The following is a 13,531-nucleotide window of genomic DNA, read 5'->3' as shown; positions in this document are numbered from 1 at the left end:
TATTGAAACATACTATGCAGAAAAATGACCAAATAAAAGGCAGCATGGAGATGAAGTCTGCTGAGTGACAGGGGGTGGAGAGTAGTGGTGAATGGGTGCTTTTCAGAATGGAGGAAAGTATACAAGAGGTCAGTCCAAGAACCACTGCTTCTCTCAATTTGTGACATTGGCGGGTTTACAGGGCACAATTTCAAAATCTGGGGATGACAGAAAACTTGGAAGTATTGTGCATTGTGAAGAGGATAATGATGGGCGGCAAGAGGGCATGATGAAATGTGCGAGCATACGGTGGATGAAGTTCAATGTAGAGAAGTGCAAAGAGGTACATTTTAGTTGTAAGACTGAGGGGCAGCAAAATAAGGGTGCAATTCTAAAGGGGGGGGGGTCAGGAACAGAGAAGCCTGGAGGTATATTTACATTGTTCACTTCAGCAAAAGGTGTTGAGAATCAGATGTAAGGAGACTGGCAAAAAAACAAGAGCATCATGAGGAAAAGTGGTTAAGGTTTGTAAGAATCGGGCGGCCCAGTAGTTAGCACTGCTGCCTCACGGGGCTGAGGACCCGGGTTTGACCCCAGCCCCGGGTCACTCTCCGTGTGGAGTTTGCACACTCTCCCCGTGTCTGCGTGGGTCTCACCCCCACAACCCTAAAAAGATGTGCAGGGTGGGTGGATTGGCCAGGCTAATTGTCCCTTAATTGGGAAAAAAAAGAATTGAGTACTCTAAATTTATATTTAAAAGAAGGTCTGGAAGATATTGTCCAAGAGCATGGTGGAAGCAGGTTCAATAATAGCTTTCAAAAGAATAAGCATCCGAGCAGAAAAACGCAATGGGGAAAGGACAGAGGGTTGTGACAAGCTGCATTGCTGTTGCAGAGAGCTAGCACAGACTGGATGGGATGAATGGCTGTAACCATTCTATGATTCAATTAAAATATAAAAAATAAGATTTAATTCTAAGCAGTGAGGCATATCACCAGTTAGATGTGCTCCCATTTCTGTTCCTACTTGTTTTTAACGATACAGATAACATTTCAGAAATAATTGTGAATCAGGAGAAAGGAAGTAAGAAACATAAAACAATTACAATCACCAGGGAAAGGGTACTAGGCGAATTATTGGAACTAAAAGCTGACAAGCCCTCCAGTCCTGATGGACTTCATCCTAGGGTCTTGAAAGAAGTGGCGGCATTGGTTTTCAAAATTCCCTAGTAGCTGGAAAAGTCCCATCAGGTCAGAAAATAGTGACTGTTTCTCCTCTATTCAAGGCAGGAGGGACACATAAAGCAGGGAATGACAGGCCTGTTAGATTAACTTTTGTCTTGGGAAGTTGCTCGAATCTATTATTAGGGAGGTTATAGTGTGGTATTGAGAACATTTCAGTGCAATCAAGGAGAATCAACACAGTTTTGAGAAAAATAAATCATGCTTGACTACTGAAGTTCTTCAAACAAGTAACAAGCAACATGGACAGAGGGGGACCTTTGAATGTGCTGTACTTAGATTACCAAAAAGCAGCTGACAAGGTGCCACACCACAGGTTACTATACAAAATAAGAGCTCTTGATGTGGGATCAGTGCTGGAGCTTCAACTATTAACAATTTATATCAATGACTTGAATGAAGGGATTAAATATATGGGTGATAAATTTGCGGGTGACACAAAGGATAGGTGGGAAAGGAAATAATGAAGAGGGCATAAGGAGCCTGCAGGGGGACATAGATAGGTTAGGTGAGTGGATGAAATTTGGCTGGTGGAGTATAATGTGGGAAAATGTGAACTTGTCCACTTTGGCAGGAAGAATAGAAAAACGGTACAGTATTTAAATGGAGAGAGAGGTTGCAGAACCCTGTGGTGCAGAGGGATCTGGGTGTCCTGATACATGAATCACAAAAAGTTAGTATACAGGTACAGCAAGTGATGAGGAAGGCAAATGGAATGTTGTCATTTAACGCAACGGAATTGAATATAGAAGCAGGATGTTTTGCTACAGTTGTACAGGGCATTGATGAGACCACATCTAGAGTACTATGTACAGCTTTGATCTTACTTAAGAAAGGATATGCGTCTGAAGTAGTTCAAAGAAGGTTCACTTGACTGATACCTGGGATAGGGGGGTTATTTTACAAGGAAAGGTTGGACAAGATGGGAGTGTAACCATTGGATGTTAGAAGATTGAGGGGTGGTCTTATGGAAACATGCAAGGTCCTGCGGGGACCTGACAAGGTGGATGCTGAAAGGATCCTTCTCCTTGAAGGAGACACTACAATTAGGGGACACAGTTTTAAAATAAGTGGAGGCGAGATACTCTGTCCCACCAGCCCCCTTTTTCTATTAGGGCATGACCCCGCCGGGAACGGGATTCTCCGTTTCCGCAGCCAGCCAATGGGGTTTCCCATTGTGGCCACCCCCACGCGGTCGGGAAACCTGTGGCCATGGATACGCTGCCAGCGAAGCGGAGGATCCCACAGCGGATCTCTCACTTAAAACTGAGATGAGGAGAATATTTTTCTCCAAGGGTGGTCAGGTTTTGGAAGTCTCTTCCCAAAGAGTGGTGGTGGCAGGGTTACTGATAATTTGTAAGGCAGGGGGAAATAGATTATTTACTAAAAAGGGAGACAATGATCACTGAGGGTTAGACAGGCATGCAGAGTGGAGGCAACAATCAGATCAATCATGATCTTATACAATTGTAGTGCAGGCTCGGGGGGGGGGGGGGGGGGAATGGGCGGGTGGGGGATGGGGATGGGGCGGACCGGCCTACTCCTCCTCCTCCTGATTTGTATGTATGTTCCTAATTCGTATGTCTGATTTACATTGCTTTTTACAGAATTAACGCCCACTTAAGAATTGTTTGTACTTACAAAACTTACCACAAAAGCACCTGGCTCATTGAGGTCCAGTCCAGAACCAATTCTAAAGACCGAGCCAGAAACTACTAGTTTCATCAAATCAAACCTGCTCTTTCATCTACCTGGTCATCACCCTCTGAAAACATTTTTAAGAAAACAGCCTAAATGAACAAAGGAACCTTGTGTAAATAAAAAGGGAAAAATGCAGTGGTTGCCAGTGTTGAAGTACAAACAGAAAATTCTTCCAAACATTCAGAGTAAATCATCATCCACGGACACAGCAGGTTAATATTTCAACTCTTAATCTTTCGAACTGGAAAACTTGTGCTGTAGCCGCAATCATTTATTTTAAAGCTTCAGGTATATTTTGTTAAGAGCTTAATGTGCTCATCCTAAATTCCTGTGTTATTTCTACACCTGGGTATGCCTCTCACAGGAATGCAGTAATGGAATTTTAAATCTTTATTTTATTTTTAAAATAGGAAATACACCCAAATATGTTGAGTTTAATTTCTGTGCTGAAAATTAAAGTTAGGGTTACACTTTACGGATTAACATGCCTTTTACAGAACCTCAGTCAATTGGAGGCCCCTCAGACAACTGGGTGCAAAGGTCACAGGGTCTGATTTGTAGTGCTCCTGGTTTCCCGATCATTAAAGTTAACAGCCAGAAAATGAGGAGCACTGCTGTCCACACCCAGTCCTTTGATCTGCTCTCCCATTAAATGGGACTCTGTGCCATAAATTCTGAAAGTGGCACTGTTATATAGATTGAACAATCATTTTGGCTTTTTCGTATTTAGCGCTAGAGCACAAGGAGTAGGCAGGTAAAAGCAAACCACATTCTTGAATTATATTAGGCAGGTCCCTGCTACCTTTAACTTATATTTCTTATTCAGGTCTTCAGAAAAAGCGCAATTGATTAATTTGAGTTTCCTATCCTGAATCGCCATGTTCACAATTCTGCCCCTTATTTTAGTTCAGGAAATATCTATCACTATGTCGAAGTGTCTCCAAAACGAGTTAATGAAAAATCCATACCGGTGTCGTTTGCCCAACACGAAGCCTACATTTTCCCTGTAGTGAAAGACCATACTTCCCAAATCCAGAGAGCATAGACGCACATCAGCACGACCCTTTAGTAATTTGTGGAAGCCAGCGGTGGTAGAACAGAGATTTATTTAACTACATACAATATTCTGTTCAAGGCAGTAACTTGCTCCCACTCCAGTCATTGCTGTGAGAACTAACAACACCAGGCCCTGCTTTGGGCCGACTTTTATGTAAGTCTGTACTGAGCTTCAGTTGAGTGGCCTATCTGGGATGCTCATACTCCAAGAGTACGAGGAGATCAACAATGGGGGCGGTGTATGCACTGGAGAAGGAATCCATTACGCTTCTATTGAAGAAAGGTTAGGACCCGGTAGAGTTCGGGTCGTTTGGCCGATATCTGTACTAAATGTAGGTGCCAAGATTCTGGCTAAGATGCTGGTGCTCAGATTGAAGGAGCGTCTTCCGCAGGTGGTTGGTGAGGGCCAGACGTGGTTCACAAAGGGTAGGCAATTGTCTTTGAATGTGCAGTGTCTGTTGAGCATGGTGCTTTCCCCATTGGGAGGGGGAGGGGGAGTAGGAGGTTATTGAGACGCTAGATGCAGAGAAAGCTTTCGATAGGGTGGAGTGGAGTTACTTGTTTGTGGTGTTGGAACGGTTTAGGATAGGGCCCAAGTTTGTGTCATGGGTTAAGTTGCCCGATAGAGATCCCAAGGCAAGTGCCCGTACGAATGATTTGCATTTGGGATACTTCCAGTTGCAGAGGGGAACGAGGCAGGGGTGTCCTATGTCCTCCCTCCTGTTTGCACAGGGCATCGGGACATCGTATTGAGGCGGGGGATACGGAGGGAGGGAGTGGAGCATGGTGTTTCTCTTTACACCGATGACCTTCTTTTGTATATCTCAGACCCGGTCCCCACAGTGGTGGATGTAATGGGGCTGCTGACTCGATTTGGAGCTTTCTTGGGGTACAAACTGAACTTGGGGAAGAGCAAGTGTTTTTGGTTTCCCCGCCGGTGAAGGGTGTGCATTTGGGGGAGGGGGGGGTTGCATTTTTTGTGTGGCGACCTCCCACTTTAGGTATCTGGGGGCGCAGGTGGCTCGAGATTGGGCCCAACTCCATAAGTTGAACTTCAGGAGCCTGGTGGGTAGTGTCAAGGCGGATCTACTGAGGTGGTATAGCCTCCCCCTATCATTGGCCAGCCAGGTTCAATCAGTGAAGGTGAATATTTTATCGCGGTTTCTATTTTTATTCCAATGCATGCCAATGTTTTTGCAGAAGGCATTCTTTCTGGGAGAGGAGTGGCCAATCACGTTCATCTGGGCGGGCAAGGTGACCAAATTTCCAAAAATGGTGCTTCAGAGGGGACAACAGTAGAGGGGTGTGATGCTACCGAATTTGATTTATTACTACTGGGCGGCGAATGCTGAAAAGGTGCTGGGTTGGTACGGCGATCAGGAGGAAATTTGGGTTAAGATGGAATTGGGTTCATGTAAGGGGTCGGGGTTGCAGGCGCTGCTGACGGCGCCACTCCCATTCTCCCCAGGGAGAAACTCAGGCAATCCGGTGATGATGGCTACACTGAAGGTTTGCAGGCATTTTCGGCAGCATTTTAAGCTAGGGGTGGTGTCGAAGATGGCGGCAATCTGTGCAAATCACCGGTTTGAACCAACTAGGTTAGATGCTAGGTTCCCGGGCTGGGAGGATAAGTGGGTGGTAGGAATGAGGGAATTGTTTCTTGACAGACGGTTCGTGAGTTTGGAGGAGTTGACGGAGAATTTTGGGATTCCATGGTCAGAAACCTTCTGGGCTTTTGCAGGTGCGGGATTTCGCAAGGAAGGTTTTTCCAATGTTCCCGGTGATGCCACCCTCCTCGCTGTTAGAGAGAATGCTGTCGGTGGCGGACATGGAGGAGGGGGTACCTCGGAGATCTTTGGGAGGATTCTGGAGGAGGATATGGTATTGCTGGAGGGGGTTAAGGCTAAATGGAGGAGGGGGTGTGGTGTGAAGTGTTTCGCAGTGCAGAACTTTGTGCAAGATTAGGTTAAAGGTGGTGCATAGGCCACATTTAACGAGGTCGATGATGAGCCCGTTGTTTGCAAGAGTGGAGGACAAGTACGAACGGTTTGGGAGGGGCCCGGCCAATCATGTCCATATGTTCTGGTCTTGACCCGAGTTGGGAGGTTTTGGGGCTCATTCTTCAGCATCTTGTCAGCAGTCTTGCAGATAGATTTGGAGCACAATCCCCTAGGAATCATATTTGGTATCTCACAGGTGGGGAGGGGTGGGGGGGGTTCTTTGTATTAGTTTTGTTTGGGGTGGACTGTGCCCTCTTTCTTATATATTAAATATAAAAAACTTAATTAAAATATTTTTTAAAAGAAGGAACGCTGCCAGATGTGTGAAAATGGAAGCCGTGGTTTGTTTTTTAAGCCCCTTTTGAAAGTCTGGACCATCCTTTCCGCCAGGTCATTGGAGGAGGGATGATACGGAGCGGTTCGAATATGCTGAATACAGTTTTATTTTCAAACGCAGCAAACTCTTCATGAGTAAAGGGAGTGCCATTATCTGTCACCAGGACCTCAGGGATCCCACGGGTACTAAATGAGCACCAGAGATTTTCTACCGTGGCCTCGATGTTGCCAGGCCATCCTGTACACATCAAGCCACTTTGAGTGGGGATCCACTGTGACGAGGAACATGGGGCGTCATTCTCCGCCGGCGGGAGTCTCCGTTCTGCCGGCGCCCGGGGGTTTCCCGACGGCGTGGGGCTGCCCCACAATGGGAAACCCCATCGACCGGCCGGTGTTACGGAGACTCCCGCCGGCCGGTCGGGGCAGAAATGTGGCGGGGCGGGTAGGAGAATTTCGCCCATGGACTCCAGGGGCGTCATTCTCCGACCCCCCGCCGGGTCGGAGAATGGCCGTTGGCCGCCGTGAATCCCGCCCCCCGCCCCCGCCGAAGTCTCCGGTACCGGAAATTGGGCGGGGGCGGGAATCGGGCCGCGCCAGTTGGCGGGACCCCCCACTGGATTCTCCGGCCCGGATGGGCCGAAGTCCCGCCCAGGAATTGCCTGTCCCGCCGACGTAAATCAAACCTGGTATTTACCGGCGGGACCAGGCGGCGTGGGCGGGCTCCGGGGTCCTGGGGGGGGGGGGGGCACGGTGCGATCTGACCCCGGGGGGGTGCCCCCACGGTGGCCTGGCCCGCGATCGGGGTCCACCGATCCGCGGGCGGGCCTGTGCCGTGGGGGCACTCTTTCCCTTCCGCCTCCGCTACGGCCTCCACCATGGCGGAGGCGGAAGAGACTCTCCCCACTGTGCATGCGCGGGAAACTGACAGCGGCCGCTGATGCTCCCGCGCATGCGCCGCATTTCCGTGCCAGCTGGCGGGGCAACAAACGCCATTTCCGCCAGCTGGCGGGGCGGAAATCCCTCCGGCGTCGGCCTAGCCCCTCAATGTTGGGGCGAGGCCGCCAAAGATGCGGAGCATTCCGCACCTTTGGGCCGGCGCGATGCCCGTCTGATTGGCGCCGTCTTTGGCGCCAGTCAGCGGACATCCCGCCGTTGGGGGAGAATTTCGCCCCATGAAAGGCCTTGTGAAGTCCGCATGAGGACACAGCCACCGGCTTTCTGGCCATTCCCATGGGTGGAGGGAGGCCGCCGGAGGGAGCTCCTGATGCTCCTGGCACACGGACAGCTGCGTACAATTGTCTCAATTTCCACATAAATGCTAGGCCACCAGACATAGCTACGGGTCAACATCTTCATCTTAAAGACGCCCAGGTGCCCACTGTTTAGATCCTTCAGCAGGGACCCTGTGGCGGGATTACCATAGGAACTCCAGACAATAGATAACGCCTTCCACACTGAGTTCTGAGAACTTCTGGGCAAAAGGCCGGAGGTCTGCAGGAAAGGCCCCTTTGCGCTCCACTGCTCAAAAGCATGAGGCGAAGTTCCGCCAATTCCCGATCCCACTGCATCCACACACACCTGAGTAGCTGTCACCGGCAAGGTATCCGTACAGTTGAGAGTTGCAGACACTCCATCCAACACTGGTAGGGACGGGGCACCTATGGGCAATGGAAAACGACTGAGAGCATTGACATGGGCAATCTGTGTACCCAGGCGGTGTTGAAACGAATATTCATGCGCGGCGTGTAGAAATGCCCAAGGCTGAATTCTAGCCAATGCAATGGGTGGGATTCCCTTATCCTCCCTAAAATGGTCGAGCAGTGGCGTGTGGTCTGTCACAATAGAGAAATGTCTCCCATAAACATATTGGTGCAATTTCTTGCCATCCTTCTCGATTTGAGTGCAACAACGTTCAGCTTCCGCCAGGGTCCTTGAAGGGAAAGCGTTCTGTGCCATCACCCCATTCGTGGGCCAACACGGTTCCACATGAAGAACGTGCAAACTCCATACAAGACAGACAGTCACCAAAGGCCGGAATGAACCCGGTGTCCCTGGTGCCGTGAGGCAGCAATGCAGACCACTGTGCGCCTTCAGTTAGTACAATAAAGGAAAAGGCATCTGGGAAATATCTGCTACTTGCTAACTATTTGTAAAGTACAGTGAACTTTACACTGAAGTGTATGATTCAGACTCACTCTTACATAGTCTGGAAAGGCAGTGATCACTTTGGTTAATAAGTTACACTTCATGAAATATTTCACAGTATTAAAAGGAGTCAATGTCCTCAAAATTGAAAACAAAAGCTTAATTCCTCTGCTTTTTATATATTAATTAATATTTGATAATCTGTCTGTGCAGCTCTTCACATGGGGTTAGTTCTGGACAAGGAAGTTGGACTCGCAAAACAATGGACCAATTCTCTTTGCGCCAGGCAATGAGCCACCAACTCATTTTGGTTAAGTTCCCCAAAGCCAAAAGTGTTAACAATTAGGAATTTTTGAAAGGGGCATTAAAGGTAGGCATCATCTGACACATTACAGACTGAATGGTGTAAAATAATTGAAACCACAAATGCTGACACCATCCAGGACAAAGCAGCCCGCTTGATTATCACCCCACCCGCAAACATTCCCTCCACCACCGACGCACAGTATCAGCAGAATTGGGTACTCTAAAATTATTATTTTTTAAATAAAAATAAACCACAGTAGTTTGAGAATTTGATTAAATGGGAATGTTTGTAAAGGCCTATAGACAATGCACGCTGTATAAATATTTCAGCAAATTATAAAAAGTAACTGGAGTTGACTATAGCCAACATTTAGAATATTAAAATAACATTCAGAAACGTTATCATAGTGAAAGCAGGTTTTCACTTCGGATAAAAAGTAGAATGCAATCAAGAATCAAATTGGTTCTTGCAGGATTTCTTATGGAATATTAATTATGAAGATACTCATATGGTTGATGAACAGAATGAATACTTGTCATCTATTTTTATTGTTGAAGGTTTTTATAAGGTCACAAAGGTGTCCACACCGAGTAGTTCAAATAAACTTGGTTTATTTACAATAACTATTATAAACATCACACGATAGATCCCAACTGGGCCTTGCCGGTGTCTAACTGGACGACTTTATATACCCTACAACTATACATTGTTTAGAGGTCCCCCACTCCCTTAACAGGGGAGCTCGTATTCTGCATGGTTCACACGGAAGTGAATTGTTCTCACCCCGTAAGATACTTAGGGGTTATAACAAAAATGAAGCCATCATTCCTGCTTTACAGTCAAGGTCTGTCCCTAAAGCCACTTCACCGGAAGTAACTAAAAATATATAAAAGTTAAAAATAATAATTCTATAAAACCAGATGGACTGAATTTTCCAATTAGGAAGTAGTGAATGACTATTTTATTGTCTTTTTCATCTTCAATTTCCTGAATGCTATATCTTTTAATTGGTTTATTTTTGACATTCTATATTTGGAGCTTTTTGCTGGCATACATCCTCCCCTATTACAAGAATGGCACTCCACATTTTTTCCAGGGCATTTTCCACACCAGTGCAGCCTTTTCCCACTGCGCGGAACACTGATTAATGGCAGCTGTCACACCCTCTTTACAAGCCAATGAAATGCCATTCTGAAGAAAAATGAGGAGACTGAGCGGGCACATGATTGAGATGTATAAAATTAAGCGGCATAGATAGAGTAGCCAGAAAGAAACTTTTCCTCTTGGTGAAGGGATCAATGACCAGGGGACATAGATTTAAAGTAACAGGGCAGTAACTTTGGAGGGGATGTGAGCAAAAGGGTTTTTTAGCCAGAGGGTGATGGGAGTTTGGAACTCGCTGCTTGAAAGGGTGGTGGAGGCAGAGACCCTCATAACATTTAAGAAGTAATTAGATGTGCACCTGCGATCCCAAGGCAGACAAGACTATGGGGCCAAGTCCTTGGAAATGGGATTAGAATAGACTCGGATAGTGTCAAATATGTGGCTTTTTTTGACCGGCGTAGATGCAATGGGCTAAAGGGCATTCTCTGTGCTATAGGACTCCATGGGCGGGATTCTCCCGCCATTGGCGGGATGGCCCGATGCCAAGAACGACGCGAACCACTCCGGCGCGGGCCAACCGGAAGTTGCGGAATCCTCCGCACTTCCGGGGGCTAGGCCGGCGGTGGAGGGGTTGGCGCCACGCCAACCGGTGCCGAAGGGCCGTAGCGAGTTGGCGCATGCGCAGAACCGCTGGCGTGGTTCCGCGCATGCGCCTGCCGGCAGGCGTGTTTCCTGCGCCTGCACAGGGGGGTTCTCCGCACCGGCCATGGCGGAGCCCCACAGAGGCCGGCGCAGAAGGAAGGGCTGTCCCCACAGTACAAGCCCGTCCGCAGATCGGTGGGCACCGATCGCAGGCGAGGCCACCGTGGGGGGCCCCCAGCCCCCACAGCCCCCCCCCCCCCCGCGGTCCCCCCCCCCCCAGGACTTCAGTAGCCGGCCTACATGCCAGGTCCCGCCGTGATGGACCATGTCCATTTCACGCCGGCGGGACTGGTCAGGAACCGACAGCTGCTGGAATTGCCGGGGGAGGCCGCTGCCAACGGCCCTCGACCAGCGTGGCATGATCCCCGCCCCCGCCCTAAAACTGGGGCCGGAGAATACAGCAGCCGGCATCGGAGCGGTGGGGCGGGATTCACGCCGTCCCCCAGGGATTCTCCAACCCGGCGGGGGGGTCGGAGAATCCCGCCCAATGACTTTATGTCTCTATTAGTTTGTTAGCCCACAGTTGCCTACCTGGTTATTGCATCTGGGAGGAAAATAGACTAGGATAGTGTCAAATATGTGGCAACCATTCTCATCATGATGCCTCTAAACTAGCCCAACAGGGAGATGGTTTTACTTTCTGACAGGCAGACTCCAGGCCCATGGTGACCGAGTGCTGCTCACCCCAACAGGACCCCTAACAGAACCAGACATGCCAAATATTCACAACGGATCAATATGATTATATGGGAGAGATGATTGGTCAGTAAAATTTACCCTCTCTTGCAATCTCATGAGAGGGCGCTTAGGTCTCACAAATTCCTCAGGGAAAACATTTTCTACTTACACAGATATGAAGAACTGTTTTTAGACAGGAAACTTCTTAGAAAATAACTTCTAGATGCTCCACTTTAAATTCAAAATTTGGGGAACACGTTAAAAGCTATCACAGTAACTGGATAAGCTTTGCCTGCTAGGGGCAATTGCTCTGCTCTGAAGGAGTCAATAGTGGCACGCGTTATTGGGAGGTGGAGAGTGCAGGAAAATGGGCATTTACCATCTGTTATGCCAGTATAAGGTGAAAGGGGAGGGCAGGAAGAGAATGTACTCAGGGACCAACAATAATTTTGAGCTATTAATTAGTGTCAAGCTTTAGACAAGCACAGATTTGGGTAGGTGGCGGTGTAGCGGTATTGTCCCTCACTGGACACAGGGAAATGCTCTGGCGACCGAGATTCATGTTCCACCAGGGCAGATGGTGAAATTCGAATTCAACTAAAATTTGGAATCAAAAATCTAATGATGCCCATGAAACCATTGTCAATTGTTGTAAAAAAAACATCTCGGTCACCAATGTCCTTTAGGGAATGAAATTTACCATCCCTACCTGGTCTCATCTGCATGTGACTCCAGACCCACAGCAGTGTGGTTGATTCTTAAATGACCATTCATTTAGCAAGCCATTGGTTCAAGGGCAATTAGGGATGAGCAATAAATGCTGTGCCATCCAGCGACGCCCACATCCCATAAATGAATAAGATCAAGTGTATGAATTGAAGGGATTTTAATGCTGGAATCTCATTTGACAGTGCAGCAGAAGCAAATAAATTCTATCTGCTTATATGGCTGTTCTAGAACCATTTACATCAAATTTTGCTGTTCGTACTATATATAAATGATTTGGAGGAAAATGTAACTGGTCTGTTTGCGGACGACACAAAGTTGGTGGAATTGCAGAAAGCGATGAGGACTGTCAGAGTATACAGCAGGATTTGGATCGTTTGGAGACTTGGGCGGAGAAATGGCAGATGGAGTTTAATCTGGACAAATGTGAGGTAATGCATTTTGGAAGGTCTAATATAGGTAGGGAATATACAGCGAATGGTAGAACCATCAAGAGTATTGACAATCAGAGAGATCTAGGTGTACAGGTCGACAGGTCACTGAAAGGGGCAACACAGGTGGAGAAAGGGGTACCCCTTGAAAGTACTCAAGAAGACATTGCCTTCATTGGCCGGGGCATTGAGTATAACAATTGGTAAGTTATGTTGCAGCTGTACAGAACCTTAGTTAGGCCACACTTGGAGTATAGTGTTCAATTCTGGTTGCCACACTACCAGAAGGATGTGGAGGCTTTAGAGAGGGTGCAGAAGAGATTTACCAGGATGTAGCCTGGTATGGAAGGCATTTGCGATGAGGAGAGGTTGAATAAACTCGGTTTGTTCTCACTGGAACGACGGTGGTTGAGGGGCGACCTAATAGTGGTCTACAAAACTATGAGGGGCATAGACAGAGTGGATAGCCAAGAGGCTTTTTCCCCTGAGTAGAGGGGTCAATTACTAGGGGGCATAGGTTTAAGGTGCGAGGGGCAAGGTTTAGAGGAGATGTGCGAGGCAAGATTTTTTACACAGAGGGTAGTGGGTGCCTAGAACTCGCTGCCGAAGGAGGTGGTGGAAGCAGGGACGATAGTGACGTTTAAGGGGCGTCATGACAAATACATGAATAGGATGGGAATAGAGGGATACAGACCCGGAAGTGTAGAAGATTTTAGTTTAGACGGGCAGCATGGTCGGCACGGGCTTGGAGGGCCGAAGGGCCTGTTCCTGTGCTGTACTTTTCTTTGTTCTTTGTTTTTTGATGGGGAGATCTAAGTGACCAATAGTCTGAAGACCCAATGCAGTCAGTAGATTTTCATTTACAACTAAAAGTGCTTTTGGAGTTCTTGTGATAGGAGAGTCACATCTAGAATTTGACTTTCTGCATCTGCATTGTAAAATCTACCACTGTAACCCAGCAATAGGACCATACATGCATAAGACTCTAAGTCTACAAATCAGCTAGCAGAATAATAGCAAAGTAAACCTCGGGAGTCAGTGCACAAAGTTAATTCTCCAATGGCCAAAGTTGCAAAACTGACTGATATAAAAGCATGGAACTCAACTTCCTTCTTTGTGAAGAAA

The 13,531-nt window shown here is 47.6% G+C and overlaps 1 protein-coding gene across 4 annotated transcripts in view; it reads right to left on the bottom strand.

Moving 5' to 3' along the window:
- tub (TUB bipartite transcription factor) overlaps positions 1-13,531 on the bottom strand; it is a 589,124-nt gene that overhangs the window by 333,624 nt on the left and 241,969 nt on the right. The window lies entirely within an intron of this gene.

This window comes from Scyliorhinus torazame, chromosome 10 (genome assembly GCF_047496885.1).
Source record: "Scyliorhinus torazame isolate Kashiwa2021f chromosome 10, sScyTor2.1, whole genome shotgun sequence".
NCBI lineage: Eukaryota > Metazoa > Chordata > Chondrichthyes > Carcharhiniformes > Scyliorhinidae > Scyliorhinus > Scyliorhinus torazame.
This window is presented reverse-complemented; position numbering and strand designations above follow the sequence as displayed.